The sequence below is a fragment of the Sturnira hondurensis genome, unplaced genomic scaffold, assembly GCF_014824575.4.
Source record: "Sturnira hondurensis isolate 20B ecotype Veracruz unplaced genomic scaffold, ASM1482457v3 Scaffold0023357, whole genome shotgun sequence".
In the NCBI taxonomy this organism is placed as follows: domain Eukaryota; kingdom Metazoa; phylum Chordata; class Mammalia; order Chiroptera; family Phyllostomidae; genus Sturnira; species Sturnira hondurensis.
This window is the reverse complement of record NW_028095988.1, coordinates 7,142,570-7,164,297: the sequence shown is the minus strand read 5'-3', so window position 1 is coordinate 7,164,297 and position 21,728 is coordinate 7,142,570. Positions and strand designations below refer to the sequence as shown.

Below are 21,728 nucleotides of genomic sequence, written 5' to 3'. Positions count from 1 at the left end.
ATACACGAGGAAAGTGAGCCTCATTATAATGATTTTCCCAAGATAAAAGTGCCAACAAGCCTGTGCTGAGAAAAATCCATACACTGCAGTTATTTACTTCAACGGTGCATAATATTTTGAAACATTTTACAACTGTATTCTTATCTATAGGCTGTTTTTTTGTCTTCATAAAATAAGTGAAAGGTATGGTTGAAATTATAGTGCCACCTTTTATTTGAGAGAATTTAGCACCTTTCTTTGTAGTGGTGGTCGTTCACATTATAATGGCTTGAACTAGAGGTGTGGCGGGGAAACTGTTAAGACCTAGTGATGAATTAGATACAAGAGAATGAAAAGCAGAAGCAGCAGCCAGGGCACTGAGGGGGGGATGCAGGCGCCTGGGGAAAGTGGATCTAACACTGAGAGCAGAAGCAGGGTTACAGGAAGACAGGTGACATTCTACAATTGAAATGACTTTTAAAAGAAACATCAAGAAAATGAATGGGTAGCACAATAATTCTACACACAATAAATTCATATATGCTGGTTAATTGTTTGAATTCAAAATAAAGAAAATTTAAAAGAAGGAACTAAGAGGAGGGGGAAACAGCTGTTATCAGAAAAGGTCTCAGAAAATTCGATGAAAATAAAATTTTAAAGTTATTTAAATGCATAATTAGAGAGATAATGCTTAGAAGATAAAGAGACATAGTACAGTGTAACATACTATTGATAACAGTAAGAAAACAATAGCCAACTCTGGGTGATTATAAAAATTAATTAGGACCCTGGCTGGTATGGCTCAGGTGGTTGGAGCATTGCCTGGTAGCTGAAAGGTTGTGGGCACAAAACTAGTTTGCAGGTTCAATCCCAGGTCAGGTTCAGAAACTCCCTGGTCTGGGTGCATGCAGGAGAAAACGACTCATGTTTTCCCCACATACCAATGTTTCTCTCCCTCCCTCTCTCTGAAAAGCAATGAAAAAATGTCCTCAGGTGAGAATAAAAGAAAATAAAAATAATTAATTAGAATCCATGGATGAAGGGCTCTGATGGAAAATAAAATTTAGACAAAAAGAGTAATTTATAAAAAGAGGAAGGGTCCAGTCAAGGAACACGTATAAAGGACCGATGGACATAGACAACGGGGTGGGGGGGATTGAATGTGGGAGGTGTGGATGGGCAAGGCAGGGAGAGTAATGTGGAGCAACTGTCACTGAACAACAATAAAAAAAATTTAAATAAGATTATGCAAAAAGAATATGTATTAACTGATTTGCTGACTTACATGGTGAAAACTAGGACAGTTTACTTACTATTCAATCTCTACAATAATATATGCCAGGCACTTTTCTTATTCTTTGTGTATAGAATTTCTAATGCTTCTATATAGCCTCAGGAAGTAAACACTATTATTTTAATTTTATGTGACTTTCAGATAAAGTAAGTGCCTTGCCCGTGGTCACGTACCAGATGAATGGTGGAGCTGAGATGCAAACTCATCATTTCAAAGCTTGTTCACTTCTATTTCATAGGATTTTCTAGTTTCATTCAGAAACTGACCCATTCAGAAATGAAGAGGTACAGTGAGTAATATGGCCATTTTGTGGGGGGGAAATAAATCTATATAAAAATTAACAAAGAAGACACGTGCCATCTGTAAAACCCTCTCCCTTTAGTTTCCATGGTATTATTTACAGTTATTATACATTTTTCTTCAAACATTGAGTCTCTTTAGCCACTTCTTTCCCTCTCTTATTATTAGAACACCACCTTGTTTCAGCTTATGTTTCCTCATTCATACTCAGGATTTCACGAACAGTTAATTTCAACTTACTACCTACTCTCTCCAAATGTCTGTCATTAGGAATTTTAAATTTGTAAGTATAAAGTTTTAAGTGAGAAAATCTAACATTCCAAGTTGTATTAGCAACTCGGCCTACAGTAGAATTATTGACCCATTTATTAAAGCTAGAATTATTAGACCACTCAATTTTTTTCTTTATTTCCTACATCAAATTAGCCTCTCAGTTCAAAAATATTTCTTCTGGCCTTTTCTATACCTACCAAATGGCCTTAATTTACTTTCTCCCAATTTTCAAACTAAAAATTTTATTAGGCAATTAGCTATTTTTTGTTGCCATTAGAGTTCCTCCCTTTAATCTTCACTGACTCCTAAAATATTTTGTTTACAATATAATGTTTAGAAAAATTGTTACTTCCTATAATTAGAAAATCCACAGTTTTACAATTACATTGTGCACATCCCAGTGTTCTATGGAACTGGCCTAAATGAAGTTACATCACCTATAAGCAAACTGTGCCACCTGAAGTCTGTGTATTGCTTTTCCAATTTTTCGTTGTTTTCCATAATGCCAATTTTACTTTTTCAATGTGAAATCTAAAACAGAGATTCCTGAACTTTCTCAGTTTAGTGACATTAGTGTCTTAGAAACTTTCAGTGTTCCTAAACAATAAATAGAAGAAAGATAGATAATCATAATCTTTAAAGATTTACTTATTAAAAAGACAGCTGTAAATGACCTATTAAGTATTCATGTTCTAACAATTTAGTAACTGTTTGATAAAATAATACACATAAAATAAAAAGATTAATATTTTAATTTAATCTTCTAAGTAACCACAATTCCTCACTCAGATGACATCTGTGTCAACTGGTACCACACAATTTCTTACAGCCTGGACCCAGATTATTCTATACCACCCTTGTTTTCTGTTCCGCATCAAGTTTGCTTAGTGCTTGCTTTTTCTTACAATTACCTTGTAAATCCAACCTTGTAAAGATGTGATGTTAACAAAAGGAAGGCAGTGTGATCCAGTGTTGAAGTTTTGAACTATCTGAAGTTTGCCTTCACACAGTGATAGTTGCTGGGCACCATCGTGTTTCCCTAGAGTACCTAGACTATTAAGGGACATTTTTCTAAACTTACCGCAGTGCCCTGGGATGATTTGGCACACAGTATGAGAATCACACACCTAAAATAAAAAGAAACAAGCAAAGCATTCCTACAGCTCCTATTTTCCCTTTTAACTATACTGCTTACTAATTTAGAATTAATCAGTTGCACTAACCCCAAAATATAACTTAAAAGAGAATTTACATCCTTCATTTTGCTGGCTTGGATCATGGCAGAGGCAGTGGTCCGGTTTCTAACAGTATTTATATTTTTAGAATGGTAGCGGTTAACTTCGGATCTGTGCGGATGTTTGCCAAAGACTGCTGAATATCTGACAAAGCCTATGGATGCCTCCTTAGAATAATGTTTTTTCAAAATATAAAGTAAATATGTAGTCATAGTGGAAGTCCTAGCTAAGGTAGTAAGACAAGACCATAAATGTATACATACTGGGAAGAAAAAAATAAAAATATTTTTTCCAGATTGTCTAGGAAATTAAGAATCAACACCACCAACACAAAGCCTTTTGGAACTAGTAAGCAATAATAGGAAGGTCTTAGGGTACGAGGTTTATATACAAAAGTCAACTGCTTCCCTGTAAGTCACCAATGAAAAAATAGAATTTGGAACTACAAACCCATTACCATTTGTATAGGGCCCCCCAAATAAAATACTTCAATATAACTCTAACAAAACATGTACAAAATCTATATGAGGAAAACTACAAAATCTAATGAAAACAATCAAAGAACTAAGTGGAAAGACATTTTATATTCATATATAAGAAGATTCAATATCATCCAGATGTCAGTTCTTTTTAACTTGATCTACAAATTCCATGCAATCCCAATAAAAATCCCAGTAAGTTATTTTGTGTATATCAACAGACTGATTCTAAAGTTTATATAGAGAGGCAAAAGACCCAGGACAGCCAACACAGTATCAAAGGAAAACAAAGTTGGATAATTCACACTACCCAGCTCAAAGACCGGACAGCACACTTATGGTGAGAGACTGGAAAAATGGCTCCACAAAACAATAGAGAGCCCACAAATAGATCTGCAGAAACACTGTCAGCTGATCTTTGAAAACAGAGCACAGGTGATGGAGAAGAGAGAATCTTTTTTTATAAACAGTGCTGGGACGATTAACATCCACATGCAAAAACTAAAAATAAAAAATAAAAAAGTAAAAAGATTCCAGACACAGACCATAAACCCTTTACAAAAATTTAACTCAAAATTGATTATAAGCCTAGTGTAAAACAGAACATTGTGAAATCAGAGAAGATAACAAAGGGGATCCCTAGATGGCAGTGGGTGTGGCCGTGCCTTTTTAGATACCGTACCAAAGGCATGATCCATGAAAGAAACAATTGATACTTTGGACTTCATTAGAATTGAAAAGACCCTGAGAAAGTCACTGTGTAGAGAATAAGAAAAAAGCTACAGACTGGCAGAATATATTTATAAAAGACATATCTGGTAAAGGGCTGTTATCCAAAATATATAAAGAACTCTTAAAACTCTGATAATTCACAGCTCATAGAGCATAAAATAAAGCAAGTGAATGAAGCAGTATCCAACATGAAACAGAAAATGATTCTTTGGTATTAATTTGTCTAAACTAAGCTCCTGGCTGCCTAGTATTACTGGTCCTAGACAGACATTGTTGTTTTTATTTTTATTTTTCATTTTCTCAGTATCATAGCTTGCTGTTGCATCCAGTGTGCCCCCTTATGTAGATCTGCACGCAGGTGTACTCCTAAACCCCCTACCAGTCGCTGTAATGCTAAGATACATGTTCAATAGCAAAATGAGTACTTCTATACGAAACTGATGTCACAGGTACAAGACAGTTTAAACTAATGGTGGGGGAATGATAGGGGCCTGGAAAGTTGAAAAATTTTAGTTTGAGCAGTAGCTTATGACTTAGTAATCAATGCATGTAAAAGCTACTGTGCCGGGAACTGAAGGTATGACCCACCCCGACTGGAGAAAAACACAAGCAGTCCCACCTTTGTGCCTCAGGGGGCCTGCAAGCAATTCAAGATGGTATTGGAGCCATTGTACTCCAGAGTGAGCTGACCACCACCTGGGGCATAGCTCAAGTCCAACGCCTGGGGTCAGGATGACCAGCCTTTTTTAATCCAATTAACTTTTCCTTGAATTCCAAAATCCTTATCTGCACTTTGTTCTCCTTACAAGAAGGGTCATTTTAAAATGGAATTTAAGATGGTCTGTTTGGGTACAAACCTCACTGTCTTCTCAGATCCCTGGCCATCTCAGGAAAGTGCCCATAAAGATTAAAAAAAACAACAACAACAAAAACCACCTTTTAAAACTTTTAAGACTGCGCTGTGAACGACTAGAAACTTGGCTTAAAAGTGGTCAAAATACCAGAAACCTCAAAAAAGAGGATATAAAGATAGCAAATAAGCATGTGAAAATGTGCCTAACAACATAAATCATTAGGGAACTGCAAATTAAACCAATGTACACCTGGCAGAATGTCAAAAAGCCGAAATACTGACAGCACCAAATGCTGGAGAGGATGTGGAGTGACAGGGACTCATTCATTGCTGATGGAAATATACAGTGACACAGCCACTGTGGAGGACAGTTTGTCACTTTCTTACTAAACTAAACGTGCTCTTACCATGCAATCCAGTAATCGCACTGCATGGTATTTATTCGGAGTAGAAAATTCATGTCCAAACAAAATTCTGCACATAGATGTCTATAACCACTTAATTATATCTGCCAAGACTTGGGAGCAACCATGATGCCCTTCACTAGGTGAAGGTATAAATGAACTGTGGTACATCCAGACAGTGGAACATTTACAGAGATAAAGAGAAATATGCTATTCAGTCACGACAAGACATGGAGGAAATGTAAGAGCTTATGACTAAGTGAAAGAAGATACTATGAAAAAGCTATTAAAACACCCTATATGATTTCAATTACATGACATTTTGGAAAAGGCTAAACTATAAAGACAATAAAAAGATCAGTAGTTACCAGAAGTTAGGTGGGAAGGGAGAACTGAATACGTAGAACATAGAGGACTTTTAGGGCAGTGAAACTACTCTGTACGATACTATAGTTGCGAGTAAATTTCAGTACACATTTGTCAAAACCCATACAATGTGAAATACCAAGAGTGAACCCTCACATCAACTATGAACTTTGGGTGGCAATTATTTGTCAATTTAGGTAACAAATATACCCGTCCGATGCTGGAAGCTGACAGTGGGAGAGGCTATGTATGTGCATAGACAGTATACAGACACTGTCTCTTCTGTCAGCCAAATTTTGCTGTGAACCTAAAGCTGCTCATAATATATATGTATATTACATATTATATGTATATTATATATATAGGATTACAAAGGAAAGAGAAATAGAGCATTAAAATATTTTTAAAAGTTTACAATATAGTTATATATTTGTCTATTATTAAAAAATAACATGATTGTGTAGGTTGATTACTCACCAAAATCTTGAAGTAATAATCCATGTGATAATATCTTTAGAAATTTTCAACAACTAGAGTGGTATAAAATATCTCCACATTTTAATTGTTGTCAAAGTCATAGGTGCCACAAATATTATTGCCTACTTCTATAATTGCGGAAGTTAGCAAAAAGAAATATGCAACTGGTTTCCCCAGCTAATTTCTACACAAAAATCTTTGGAGTTTTTATGAAAGAAATGTTCGGAACTATGATCAGTACGTCTTGCTACGGCAGAGACAAGTTCTCTCCGAAAGCCAGTTCTTTAGTATGATGATGAGAGTTGATTCTGAAATCAGCCTAGAGTCTGTGTTTTCTTTTTTTACAATTAAGGCATGCCTGTATCTCTAAAATCCTTCAGAGGATTTTAACAAGAATAGATTCTCTTTCTGCAGTAAGAAATTGGTTATAGCCCTGGCTGTTGTTTCTTAGTGGATTGAGCTCTGGTCTGTGAACCAAGGGGTCTCTGTTCCATTCCCAGTCAGGGAACATATCTGGGTTGCCGGCCAGGTCCCCAGTGGAAGGCATGCGAGAGGCAACCACACGTTGTTTCCATTCTCATTTCTTTTTTTTTTTCCATCTTTGGAAAAGTGTTTATTTAGATTCTTGCCTATTTTTTATTATTTTTTATTTAATATAATTTTTTTATTTAATTCTTGTTCAAGTACAGCTTTCTGTCTTATATTCCCAACCCTGCCCGCCCCCCTGCCCCATGCTCCCCGCCTCCCTCCCCTTTCTGCCCCCCCACCCTTAGTTATTGTCCATGTGTCCTTTATACTTGTTCATGTGAGTCCATTCCCTTTTCCCCCATGATTCTCTCCCCTCTCCCCTCTGGACCCTGTCAGCCTGTTCCATATTTGAGTGTCATTGGTCATATTTTGCTTGCTTGTTTGGTTTGTTTAGATTCCTGTTAACGGTGAGATCATATGATATTTGTCTTTCACTGCCTGGCTTATTTCGCTCAGCATAATGCTTTCCAGTTCCATCCATGATGTTGCAAAGGGTAGTAGTTCCTTCTTCCTTTCTGCAGCATAGAATTCCATTGTGTAAATGTACCATAGTTTTTTGATCCAGTCATTTACCGATGGGCATCTAGGCTGCTTCCAACTCTTGGCTATCGTAAATTGTGCTGCTATGAACATCGGGGTGCATAGGTTCTTTTGGATTGGTGTTTCAGGGTTCTTAGGATATACTCCTAACAGTGGAATTGCTGGGTCAAAAGGCACGTTCATTTTTAGTTTTCTTAGAAAATTCCATACTGTTTTCCATAGTGGTTGTACCAGTCTGCAATCCCACCAACAGTGAACTAGGGTCCCCTTTTTTCCCCACAACCTCTCCAGCACTTGTTGTTTGTTTCTTTGTTTATGATAGCCATTCTGACTGGTGTTAAGTGGTATCTCATTGTGGTTTTAATTTGATCACAATACCTGATATCAAACTGTATTACAAGGCCACTGTAATCAAAACAGCCTGGTACTGGCATAAAAACAGGCACATAGACCAATGGAATAGAACAGAGAGCCCAGAAATAAACCCAACTCTCTACAGTCAATTAATATTCGACAAAGGGGGCAATAACATAAAATGGAGTAAAGACAGCCTTTTCAACAACAAATGGTGTTGGGAGAACTGGACAGCTACATGCAAAAAAAATGAAACTTGAGCATCAACTTACACCATACACCAAAATAAATTCAAGGTGGATAAAAGACTTAAATATAAGCTGTGAAACCATTAAAGCCCTAGAGGAGAGCATTGGCAAGAAAATCTCAGATATTCCACGCAGCAATATTTTTACTGACACGTCCCCTAGAGCAAGGGATATAAAGGAAAGAATAAACAAATGGGATCTCATCAAAATCAAAAGCTTCTGCATGGCTAAGGAAAACAGTATCAAGATAAAAAGAGAAGCAACAGCTTGGGAAAACATATTTGCCAATGATACCTCAGATAAGGGTTTAATCTCCAAAATATACAAAGAACTCACTCGACTCCACTCAAATAAGACAAGCAACCCAATTAAAAAATGGGCAAAGGACTTGAACAGACATTTCTCCAAGGAGGACATACAGAGGATCCAGAGACACATGAAAAGATGCTCGATATCGTTAGCTATCCATTCTCATTTCTTACAAGAGAAAGGCTGTGCCACAGGGAAGCCCTACATCTTTAGGAAGGTCTTATTTAAAAAATAGAGAGAGAGAACTCGTGGAAACGGACAACAGTGGTGATTGCCAGGGAGAGGTGGAGGAGGGAACAGTGGGGTTAGATGGTGATCAACCGAGATTTGACGTGCAGTGGTGACAGCATAGTACAGTGTACAGATGAGTGCTGTAGAATTATGCACCTGAAACCTGCATACTCTTGTTAACCAGTGTCACTCCAATAAATGCAATAAAAAGGGAGAAAAGGAAGGTCTTATTATATAACATCCATGTAAAATAAACAAACTGATTATTGTTTTAAGTGACTGGTGAAATGTTTTATAATGTTATTACTTAAATAATTTTGGTGCTTCCTCATCTAATCTCAAGGACACATTCCAATATGTGCATGAGAAAAAGGGCAACATGAATAAAGTACTCTAAAATCCTTACCATCAGATTAGCGATATGACTAGTTTCCTGGATACTATTTTGTTGAATTATGGAAGAAAAAGCACAAGTGAGATTGTTTTTATATATAATTTAAGGTTGGATTCTCTTTTGTGTGGCAAGTGAGCAAGAGTGAGTATGTGTGGGTGTGCTAGTAAAGGAAACAGCAAGAGAAGAGACTCAGAGTGCCAGGTGCATACCCAATAATGCAATCTGAACTGTTACCCAAGGCCAACATCCGAGAGCTATTCAGATCATTTCTGCACTATAAAAGTTGCTGTCCTAAGGATGAGGCTTTTATGGATTTTTTTTTTCATGCAAGGAACTTTATTTCAAACGGAGATTTCAATTGCATTCTGTCAGACCTCAATAAATCTGAGCCAACAACTGAACTGCCGGAGGGAACGATAAAACTGAATGAGATATAAAAAGATTTACTATTAGTCAATGTGTGGAGAGAAATTCATTTAACCATTAAAAATTATATTTTCCAACGAAAAGAAAAAAAAATGACATGAATGTCAGCCTATATCAACAGATTGCTAATGAAATGCAGAGTTGTTAATCCAGTGGAGGTCTACAGCATCTCCAGTGCCATAACGGCATCTCACAGCAGCCAGTGATCTTCCATAAATAAATAAATAAATAAGCACATAAATAAATAAATAAAGCAATACACATTTTGTAGAATGCATCATCCTTAAAAGTCCACACAGATGAAAGCAATTCCCACCAGGTTTAACCTGTGAATTATGTCTGAAAATACAGTTATTACAATTTTCCGTTTCTGAGCTGATGGCTGGCTGTGCCCACCTTTCCATAAAGTTGAATTGCTTATCTCTGAAGTGAGAGAGAAAGTCAATGTAAAACAATATAAAAAGTCATCATGAATAAACTTCTGAAAGATGGATTTGATTATTTTCAGATTGACTGCACCGGTTGTAAAACACTTATCTGAACTATGTCCCTCTTCTTTTATATTTTTCTTCAGTTAATTTATAATTTTTAGGAAAGTCATAGAAATATTACTATACAGATACATACATATATATATAGATGCACATATATATATTTGTGTGTGTATATATGCATATTTCAAAGCTTTACCATTTCATTTATGTCTCTCCAAACAATTTTACTATTTAAAAAATCCTTATTTTAGTGAAATTAAAAATCAGAACTTTAGTAATAGTTTCTTTGGATATCCCTATCATTGCAAATTTACTTATAATTTATGTCAGTATGAGTATATATGATCCAACATAGATATATTAACTGCAAACTATTGTTTTTGACTAGACTCAATCAGAGGAGAGACTTAATTTATGGTTAGATTAGGACCAATGAAATTAGATATTGCTGTGGATTGGGATATATAGGTAAATATATTGAAAGATGGATACATAGATAATTCATATGGAGATTTCTAATCTTGGCTCACCTACAAAGTTTGCTGGCAATAATGCAATTGCCCAGGTATTTCCCCCCTGAAAATATCTAAAAATTAATATGATAATGAGTCAGCAAGAAAGAACCAGTACAATATGTAGACTGAGAACTTTATCCTCACTTTTAAAAATAAAAATTTTTATATAGGTGAATTTCTCAGTATATCATCTTTACTTGAAGACTTGTGTTTGTGAATTTACTTTGCCTATATGTACCTCAGCAAACAGACTCATTGATCACCAAAAAAGCTACTTATTACAGTTTTTTCTCAATACCTAAAAGTACTAGAAATGTGGAGTTTGAAGGGTGAGATGCCCTTTATTTACACTTTTTAATGAGGAAGAAAAATAATTTAAAAAATAAATGGCTATGTCCTGTAATCAGAAAGTATCATGATAGGTTAAAAAAGATAATAATATTCATTATTACTTCTTGTCTCAGTTTCTTCTATCAGTAAACTATTTAATACTATGACTGTAATTTTCAATATTTTAATAAAAATGAAGTAGTTGGCAATTTGAAGAATAATGGAACAAAAAAACTAATGAGGTTAAGTACATATGAAAAAGAAAAAAGTTGGGATCTTGTCGTCTTAAAATTAGGGAAGATATTTTGGCAATACCGAGAGTAACAAGTGAAGAAAAACTTTGGTTGTATCTAGGTTTGGGAAGTTTTATACTATACTATAGTTCATAGTAAAACTATTAAATTCTGAAGTTCACTAAATCTTTCTGATTAAATCTTTCTGGTAATTTAACTAGAAATATAGTGCCATTTATTTAAGCAAAACAACAACAACAACAAAAAACCACCCTACTGGCAAGGGAGTGTAATTATCAGGTCAACTTAAAATTTATAAATTACATTATAAATTAAAATGATTTTTATACGTAATCCAAGTAATACCCAGGATCCTATGGGGCTAGTATTCTTCAGAAGAACATTAAAAGAGATACAATCCTGCTATCCAAGGTTATATAAGTATTTCTAATTTTTCTAGTCATTTACTTGTATTTCCAAAGAACATTAAGGATATCCAAATCATAGTATAAGATTTTCTAAGCCTCAATATTCCCCAAACTCTTTTCTTCACCTGTTACTCTCAGTACTGTCAAAATGTCTTTTCTCAACTTTAAGAGTAAAATATCCCAACTTTTCTCTCTTTCATTTGATCTTAATATTTTTTGCTCTTGTAAATAAGTCTCATGTTTTTTAGAGATTTTATTTATTTAATTTTAGAGAGAGGGGAAGGAAGGAGGGAGAAAGAAAAAGAAAGAAAGATCTATGTTCACGAGAGAAACATTGATCAGTTGCCTCTCACACAGCCCTAACTGGGGACCTGGCCCACAACCAAGCCATGAGCCTTGACTGGGAATTGAACCAGCAAACTTTCAGTTCACAGGCTGGTGCTCAATCCACTGAGCCATGCCAGTCAGGGCAAATCTTGTTTGTTTGTTTGTTTTAAATTTTATTCATTGATTTTTAGGGATAAGGGAAGGGAGGGAGGAAAAGGGAGATAAACATCAATGTGTCGTTGCCTCTCGTGTGCCCCTACCTGGGGACCTGGCCCGCAACCCAGGCTTGTGCTCTGACTGGGAATCAACCTGGTGGCCCTTTGGTTTGCAGGTCAGCACTTAATCCACTAGGCCACACCAGTCAGGAAAATTTTGTTTGTTTTTAATAATACATTCAACTCTTATTTTCTAATTCTATCTCCTCACCCTAGTTTTCTGAGTATCCATCACAAAATTTTAGGACTCAGGTTGACTCTCTACCCAAAAGGTAGAGAAACTGGAAAAGTTGTATACAGAAGTTTTCTTGGAGGTAGATAAACCCCAGGGTTCAGTGTTGGAAAGTGGGGCAGTAATAAATATTGTTATCACATTTATATCTTTTATTGCTCTTACATATGTATCAGTCTTTATGAATATGTTAATTAATTTGTTCCTTTGAGAAAAATATTTCTGGTCTTTGGCTGAGAAAAAATCAGGTTTCTAAAACTACACATTTCAAATAATATTGAACTGTGGGGACCTACTATGGTTAAAATTTGGCTTTTGCCAATCAGTAATAAATTGTTGTGAATACCTTTTCATCATACAGCAAAGCAGACCTGTTTGCAGTAGATGGGTATTAAGTATTCTCTTCTTTTAAAACTTTTAATACTTTTTACCATTAAATTATTTTTAGCGAAAAATTGATTTATTTCTAATCTCTGTGAACATACATTATCAGTTTGGATTAATCAATTTATCAAAAGAGAACAGTTTCGAAATAAAATACATACATGGTTAATGCTCTCTAGCAAATAATTCCCACCAGAGAGAACTTGTCCATCCATTGAAATGTTAAAAGTTTGTTTACCTTTCTCATGCTTTGTTGAAAGTATTTTCCAATGTGTTAGTGTGTATATACGTGTTCTGTTCCACACAGTTGATCAGAAAATGCATGAGGACAAGAACTAGGTATAACTCATTCGGTACTTTCCCTCATATACTGGTAGATTGCCTGGTACGTGATTTTCTGTTTGGACTCTTTCCAGAAATATGGAATTTGGAAAAGGCTCACAATAGTCAGGTGTATCAAGTAATTAGTGTGGGTACAGGAGAAACATGAAAAAGAGAAAACAAAATGGGAGAAAGATGTGGACCTATGAGGAAGTTTAAAAATTGCCTAGTTTTTACTTCTGTTAGCTCTGTTGACACATACTCATTGATTCAACTGAATAAATACAGAACAAAACATGTTTCTAAAATTTTTGTAATATAATTTTATAACTAATTGTAGGAATAACAAATCACTTAAACATCCTTTAGTTCATTTTATTTACTTCATGCGTTTGGGCATGAATTGTTGTAAAAGGAATTATGTCTTCCTTTAATATATTTGTAGAAAAAATAATCAGTAAACTAAATAAAAAGATATACTACATAGTTGCTTAAATGATGAAAAACAATCATATTATAGAGCAGTGATTTTTAACTAGTGTGCCACAAGAGGCACACTCCTGTGCTCCAAGCACAGTTAAAACATGTAGTCTATGGCCATAGCACCCTGAACGCGCCCGATCTTGTCTGATCTTGGAAGCTAAGCAGGGTCGGGCCTGCTCAGTACTTGGATGGGAGGCTGCCTGGGGATACTGGTGCTGTAGGCTTTTCCTCACTTTTTCATTGCCCTGGCTGGTGTAGCTTAGTGGATTGGGCGTGGGCCTGTGAACCAAAGGATTGAGGTTCAATTCCCAGTCAGGGCACATTCCTGGGTTGCAGGCCAGTTCCCAGCAGGGGATGCATGAGAGGCAACCATACATTGATATTTCTCTCCCTCTCTCTTTCTCTTCCCCTTTAGAGATAAATAAATATAATCTTAAAAAAAAACAAAAAAACCATGTAGTACTTCACTATTTAGTCAAGGGCACTGACATCTTTTCCCTTGGATTGTCAAATTAAAAAGTAATAACAGTCACTACAACAATAGCCACCTGGTATGAATGAATTAAAATTATATCTATTTTTTAATCAGATTGGCAAAAAATATATTAGGTTCAGCAAAGGTCCTTTATGTTTTTTTCCTCCATACGATGGCTTTAATAGTGCTTAGTTGTCTTTCACTTAATTTGAAACAACTTTTTAGATTATATTGTGACAGCTGTCAAATCAACATGCATTTAAAAAAAAGATAAAAATAGGTGAATTTTGTGCAGCCATTTTAATATTTAAGATGCAAGAAGATATGCAACACTTTCTGTGTATTATGCTTTACTATTTCAAGAAAGGTAAAAACGCAAGTGAAACACAAAAAAAGATTTATGCAGTGTATGGAAACAGTGCTGTGACTGATAGAATGTGTCAAAAGTGGTTTGTGACGTTTCTTGGTACTATTGACATTTTGGCCAAATAATTCTTTTCTGTGGGGCTATCATACGCATTGGAAGGTGTTTAGCAGCACTCCTAGCCTCTACCCATCAGAAACCAATAGCAGGAGATAGCATACTTAAAATATCCAAATCAATAAATTTATTGTTAAAAATGAAAAAATGTGTCTTTTATTTTATGGAAAAAAATGTAACAGACTTTTTGGCCAGCCCAATATTTTTGGTGTGCCACAAAATTTTAATAATTAGTTTATATGTGCTATGAGATAAAAAAAGGTTGACGATTGCTACATTAGAGTATAGTTACTGTACTCTGAACAGTCAGTAACATTTAATCTGGCCACACATAGTTCGAGGAAAGGGTGCTAATGTTCTTAGAATAGATTTTTAAATGGTTCCAAAAGAAATCACAATAAACACTATGCAAGGTAAGGAAGTCTAGTTAGAAAATTCAGCATGTTAATATTTAGAAATTACTTTTTTTCTAACTTACAACAAGTAAAGCAACTCTATAGTGACTCTAGACTTTGTACTCTATCATTAATTTAAAAAGATAAGATGTTTTGGATGGGAGTGGATTCCCTACTCTTTATACGTACCCTATCTCTTCCTGTTAGCTGGAAACTTGAGATTCTTTGTCTAAAGAATAACATCTCAGCTCAAGCAACAGAGAAACTGACTGTGGGAGTGATGGTAGCAGTTTTGGTGTTGACGGAGGTGTTGTGTGTGTGTCAGTGGTGGGGGTGGGGGAGTTTATGGGTTTTCAGAGGAGAAGGAATATCCAGGGGAAGAAAAAAAACATTTAAGTCCTTTCTCGTCTGTTGCTGCTTCCATTCCTCTACTAGTCTGATCTTTTCTAATCCCATTTCTAAAAGGACTGGGGAGTCTGATTGTGGATGCTCGGACATTGGAGCAACAGTTTCCGTTCCAGTAGGATACGCCATGTCCTGGGGAACATGGGGCAGTGCTTCGTGGAAGCCTCGAGATACCATCCTGCACGGCTTACCCAAACTCATAATCATGCTTTTAGATTCGTCTTATAGCTCCTAATACATGCCCCGTTATTACTAGGTAAGGAGAAAATATTTAAAAATGTAGGATTTAGTTTAGCAGTTTTCAAAATTAGCTATAAAATAATATGAGCAAGTTACCTTCTTCGACAATTATGTAGAACTAATACCACTTTTTTTTCTATATCCATATATTTCCTAAAGTTTGGGTGGGAAAATATCTCGACTATATTGAGATGAGTATATAATCAGTGTGTGAGATACTGAGATTCAGGACGTTATGCATTGTAATATATCCACTGTAGAGTCTTCCCTGAATAAGCGCCAGGGGTGGGCTGCGGAGTATAGACAAACAGTCAAGTCCTGTCTCCTTCAGTGATGGATGTTCTGGGAAACAAAATCTGATAGACCTGAAAGTAAGAGCAAAGAAAATAAGTTGTATAGTATGCAGGCTTATGATATAACTTATTCAAAAGAGGGGAATATAGACAGTTGGGATAATTAAGGAATTCTTCATTGGAAAAATAATAACTATGGTTTGTTTTCATATTAAAGTGCTGGTGGGAACGAGAAACTCAGGAGACACAGGGGTGAGAAAAACTGGAGTAAAACCACAAATCAGGGACAGGACAGTATTTCAGGAAGATGAAGGACAATAATACGAGCAGAAGGGAGAAAATGTTTTTGGAAGCTTTGCACTTTAGCCTGGCAAAACACATAATTCAGAGACAAATTGTTTTTTAATGGTTAAAGTTCCGTAATGTTCCGATCTCTGTGTTGTAGCATGGTGTTGCATTATGTATTTGCAAACATTCTCATTGTTTAGGAACTGTTTATTCACTATTGTTTTATTTGCCTCTTTTCTTGACCCCTCGGGAATCAGCAAAGCCCACTTCCTGCACATCGAGGAATCCCTGGCCTCCAGCCATTTGCTTATTATCAGCTCCACTGGAGAAAACCAAACAATGAAATAAATCATTAAGGAAAATACGCATTAGTCATTATTACAACTATTGACCATTTTGCTAATACTCTGGATAAGAAAAGAGGTTTGAAAATATGGGAGGCTCTAATAAAGCGTCAGGTTTTCTGCGAAGTGTAACTGCTCACACAGGGACAGTTAGGCCTCGTCGTTTAAGTATGAAGGGGACTGCAGTTTAAAGTAAGGCTTTCGTTGTGTTGTCAGGGAATGTAAGAGTGTTTACTAATCATATTTTTTCCAACCGACGCTATTAAAAAAACCTAAAGAAACTGACATCTTGAGGAAATGTAGTTAGTGTCTACTAACATACAGGATATAAGTTTAAAAATAGTCCATGAATATAATTTTAATATTTCTAATAATTTACTCCAGTGATTTGGACTCTTGTTCTTATGTGATTTATTACTTATATAATAAATAGTATATTTTGTAGTTAATTATGAAAGCATATAAATATATATTTAAGGCATAGCATTTTAATACCTATTATCTACCCAAAGTCAGGAATAACAGGAGATATCGTTAACTACAATAAATATTTTGGACTAAAAGTAAAAGAACTGAGAAAATAAGTAGATAGGTAGATAGTAGAATTAAGGGAGAATATGAGCTCCTTTCATCCACCTCCTATTAAAAGAATTATTTTTTTAATTTATTTAATTATTTTTCAAGTACAGTATTCTGTCTATTACTCCCATCCCATCCCTTATTATTGGTGTGGAAAAAAGAAAGAGCATTCCTGTCTACATTTATAGACAGAATCTATTAGAGATCCTCAAACTTATTTTTATAAACCAATAAGACTGCCAATATTTTAGGTTTTTAAGACAGACCATTAAAATAGCACTAAAAATTGTAATTGTAATCACCTCCGGAAATAAAAGTGATAAAGGAGATGTGCATTCACTTACTATTCTATATTCTTAGGTATTGTTTTAAAAGACCTTATAACCCTTTTATATAAAACTACTGTCTAATATTATATTTACTTAGTGATATTGATGGGATATTATGTATTGTTTAAAAGCCATAACCACCTAATAATGATTCCTTACAGTAAAATAATTTAAAAATAAAAACCTCATATTATTGTTACTGTATTATTCCACCATGGACCCATTAACATCAACAACCATAATGGTGATGATAGTTAATATTTAGAAGCATATATCATACATGCAACTGTTTAAGATACCTACACACATGTACATATATACTCATCCGTTTACTCCTCAAGAGAAAATAAAAACAATTACACTATAACACAGGTGCTATTTATTTTTTTGTTTTACAATAAGCATTTATTAATTGATAAAAGAAGTGTTTTTAAAAAACCTGGGAGACTCAGCTTAAATGCAACTCCACTCAGAGAACTTCTCTAGACATTGCAACTCATGTTCCAATAACCCCAAGGACCTCCTCATCAAGACTTGGGTGATGTTAGATAACAAGCACTTAGTTCTCTCCAACCCTGCACTTCACAAGTCCACAGGCCCCACTCTAGAGCCCAGGTGAAAAATCCAGTCCAGGAGGACTGCATGCACAAGGAAAAGAGTACACTTGTCTAATGTAAAAACACCCAAGATGCTTTGCCCTTCATTTTAAGCAGCTCATGTGACATAGTTTAAGTTCAAAGACATAGGGCTGGTCCAACACAGGTACTATTTAATCATCACATCTAAGAGAGGAGAACTCTAAGGCATGGAGAGATTTAATGTATTATAACAGTGCATTGTCCTAGATAATACCTCCCCAAAATAATAAATCATTCCAGATCTCACAATTATGTGAATGAGGCAGGATTTAAAACAGGTAGTTGTTAACGTTTGCCCTCCATCCTTACTGTTTTATAAAGTTGAGGTGTTGCCCAAAACTCTAAATTGTCCAAGGGAAAAAATCCATGAAATGAGTGAAGGCAAAAATAGATAAAATGTACTAATTTTGAAACTTCATGGGGAAAGTACTGATAGTAAAGTTGGTTTTGAAAGAAGATAAATTGACACTCTCATCCTGGATCTCTAAATAGAGAAGACTAACAGATGTTTGTTTGGTCTGTTGCATTTTTCTGCGCTTTGTGTTTTTAAATAATCAAAGGATATTTCCCTGGCTAGTGTGGGGCAGTTGGAGCATCATCTCATCAACTGAAAGGTTCAAAAGACTGTGGGTTTGATTACGGTCAGGGCATGTGCAGAAGGCAACTGATTGATGTCTCTCTCTCACGGCTGTGTTTCTGTCCTTCTCTCCCTGTCTCTCCCTTCCCCTCTCACTAAAGTCAGTAAACATGAACTATGTGAGGATAAAAAAACTAATAAAAATAATAATAATCAAAAGATTCCTATTCTTTTAGTAATTTATGCTTTTCTCAAGTTTATATCATTATTTTATTTTTTATTTAATTCTTGTTCAAGTACAGTTTTCTGTTTTATATTTCCAGCCCTGCCCACCCACCCCAGTGCTGCCCACCTCCCTCCCATTTCTGCCCCCCACCTTAGTTATTGTCCATGTGTCCTTTATACTTGTTCATGTGAGTCCTTCCCCTTTTCCCCTGTGATTCTCTCCATTCTCCCCTCTGGTCCCTGTCAGCCTGTTCTGTATTTAAGTGTCTTTGGTCATATTTTGCTTGCTTGTTTGTTTTGTTGTTTCGCTTCCTGTTAAAGGTGAGATCATATGGTATTTGTCTTTCACTGCCTGGCTTATTTCGCTCAGCATAATGCTTTCCAGTTCCATCCATGCTGTTGCAAAAGGTAGGAGCTCCTTCTTTCTTTCTGCAGTATAGAATTCCATTGTGTAAATGTACCATAGTTTTTGAATCCATTTATTTACTGATGGGTACCAACTGATGGCTTCCAACTCTTGGCTATTGTAAATTGTGCCGCTATGAACATTGGGGTGCATATGTTCTTTGGGATTGGTGTTTTAGGGTTCTTAGGATATAATCCCAGCAGTGGAATTGCTGGGTCAAAAGGCAGGTCCAATTTTAGTTNAAATAAGTAGATAGGTAGATAGTAGAATTAAGGGAGAATATGAGCTCCTTTCATCCACCTCCTATTAAAAGAATTATTTTTTTAATTTATTTAATTATTTTTCAAGTACAGTATTCTGTCTATTACTCCCATCCCATCCCTTATTATTGGTGTGGAAAAAAGAAAGAGCATTCCTGTCTACATTTATAGACAGAATCTATTAGAGATCCTCAAACTTATTTTTATAAACCAATAAGACTGCCAATATTTTAGGTTTTTAAGACAGACCATTAAAATAGCACTAAAAATTGTAATTGTAATCACCTCCGGAAATAAAAGTGATAAAGGAGATGTGCATTCACTTACTATTCTATATTCTTAGGTATTGTTTTAAAAGACCTTATAACCCTTTTATATAAAACTACTGTCTAATATTATATTTACTTAGTGATATTGATGGGATATTATGTATTGTTTAAAAGCCATAACCACCTAATAATGATTCTTTACAGTAAAATAATTTAAAAATAAAAACCTCATATTATTGTTACTGTATTATTCCACCATGGACCCATTAACATCAACAACCATAATGGTGATGATAGTTAATATTTAGAAGCATATATCATACATGCAACTGTTTAAGATACCTACACACATGTACATATATACTCATCCGTTTACTCCTCAAGAGAAAATAAAAACAATTACACTATAACACAGGTGCTATTTATTTTTTTGTTTTACAATAAGCATTTATTAATTGATAAAAGAAGTGTTTTTAAAAAACCTGGGAGACTCAGCTTAAATGCAACTCCACTCAGAGAACTTCTCTAGACATTGCAACTCATGTTCCAATAACCCCAAGGACCTCCTCATCAAGACTTGGGTGATGTTAGATAACAAGCACTTAGTTCTCTCCAACCCTGCACTTCACAAGTCCACAGGCCCCACTCTAGAGCCCAGGTGAAAAATCCAGTCCAGGAGGACTGCATGCACAAGGAAAAGAGTACACTTGTCTAATGTAAAAACACCCAAGATGCTTTGCCCTTCATTTTAAGCAGCTCATGTGACATAGTTTAAGTTCAAAGACATAGGGCTGGTCCAACACAGGTACTATTTAATCATCACATCTAAGAGAGGAGAACTCTAAGGCATGGGGAGATTTAATGTATTATAACAGTGCATTGTCCTAGATAATACCTTCCCAAAATAATAAATCATTCCAGATCTCACAATTATGTGAATGAGGCAGGATTTAAAACAGGTAGTTGTTAAGGTTTGCCCTCCATCCTTACTGTTTTATAAATTTGAGGTGTTGCCCAAAACTCTAAATTGTCCAAGGGAAAAATCCATGAAATGAGTGAAGGCAAAAATAGATAAAATGTACTAATTTTGAAACTTCATGGGGAAAGTACTGATAGTAAAGTTGGTTTTGAAAGAAGATATATTGACACTCTCATCCTGGATCTCTAAATAGAGATGACTAACAGATGTTTGTTTGGTCTGTTGCATTTTTCTGCACTTTGTGTTTTTAAATAATCAAAGGATATTTCCCTGGCTAGTGTGGGGCAGTTGGAGCATCATCTCATCAACTGAAAGGTTCAAAAGACTGTGGGTTTGATTACGGTCAGGGCATGTGCAGAAGGCAACTGATTGATGTCTCTCTCTCACGTCTGTGTTTCTGTCCTTCTCTCTCTCTCTCCCTTCCCCTCTCACTAAAGTCAGTAAACATGAACTATGTGAGGATAAAAAAACTAATAATAATAATAATCAAAAGATTCCTATTCTTTTAGTAATTTGTGCTTTTCTCAAGTTTATATTATTATTTTATTTTTTATTTAATTCTTGTTCAAGAACATTTTTCTGTTTTATATTTCCAGCCTTGCCCACCCACCCCAGTGCTGCCCACCTCCCTCCCATTTCTGCCCCCCACCTTAGTTATTGTCCATGTGTCCTTTATACTTGTTCATGTGAATCCTTCCCCTTTTCCCCTGTGATTCTCTCCATTCTCCCCTCTGGTCCCTGTCAGCCTGTTCTGTATTTAAATGTCTTAGGTCATATTTTGCTTGCTTGTTTGTTTTGTTGTTTCATTTCTTGTTAAAGGTGAGATCATATGGTATTTGTCTTTCACCGCCTGGCTTATTTCACTCAGCATAATGCTTTCCAGTTCCATCCATGCTGTTGCAAAAGGTAGGAGCTCGTTCTTTCTTTCTGCTGCATAGAATTCCATTGTGTAAATGTACCATAGTTTTTGGATCCATTCATTTACTGACGGGCACCTAGGTTGCTTCCAACTCTTGGCTATTGTAAATTGTGCCACTGTGAACATTGGGGTGCATAGGTTCTTTGGGATTGGTGTTTTAGGGTTCTTATGATATAATCCCAGCAGTGGAATTGCTGGATCCAAAAGGCAGGTCCAATTTTAGTTTTCTTAGAAAATTCCAT

At 35.6% G+C, this 21,728-nt stretch overlaps 1 pseudogene; it reads left to right on the top strand.

Annotated features, from left to right (window-relative positions):
- The first annotated feature begins 13,490 nt into the window (after positions 1-13,490).
- LOC118980984 (uncharacterized) lies at positions 13,491-13,608 on the top strand (annotated as a pseudogene).
- Positions 13,609-21,728: the final 8,120 nt, after the last annotated feature.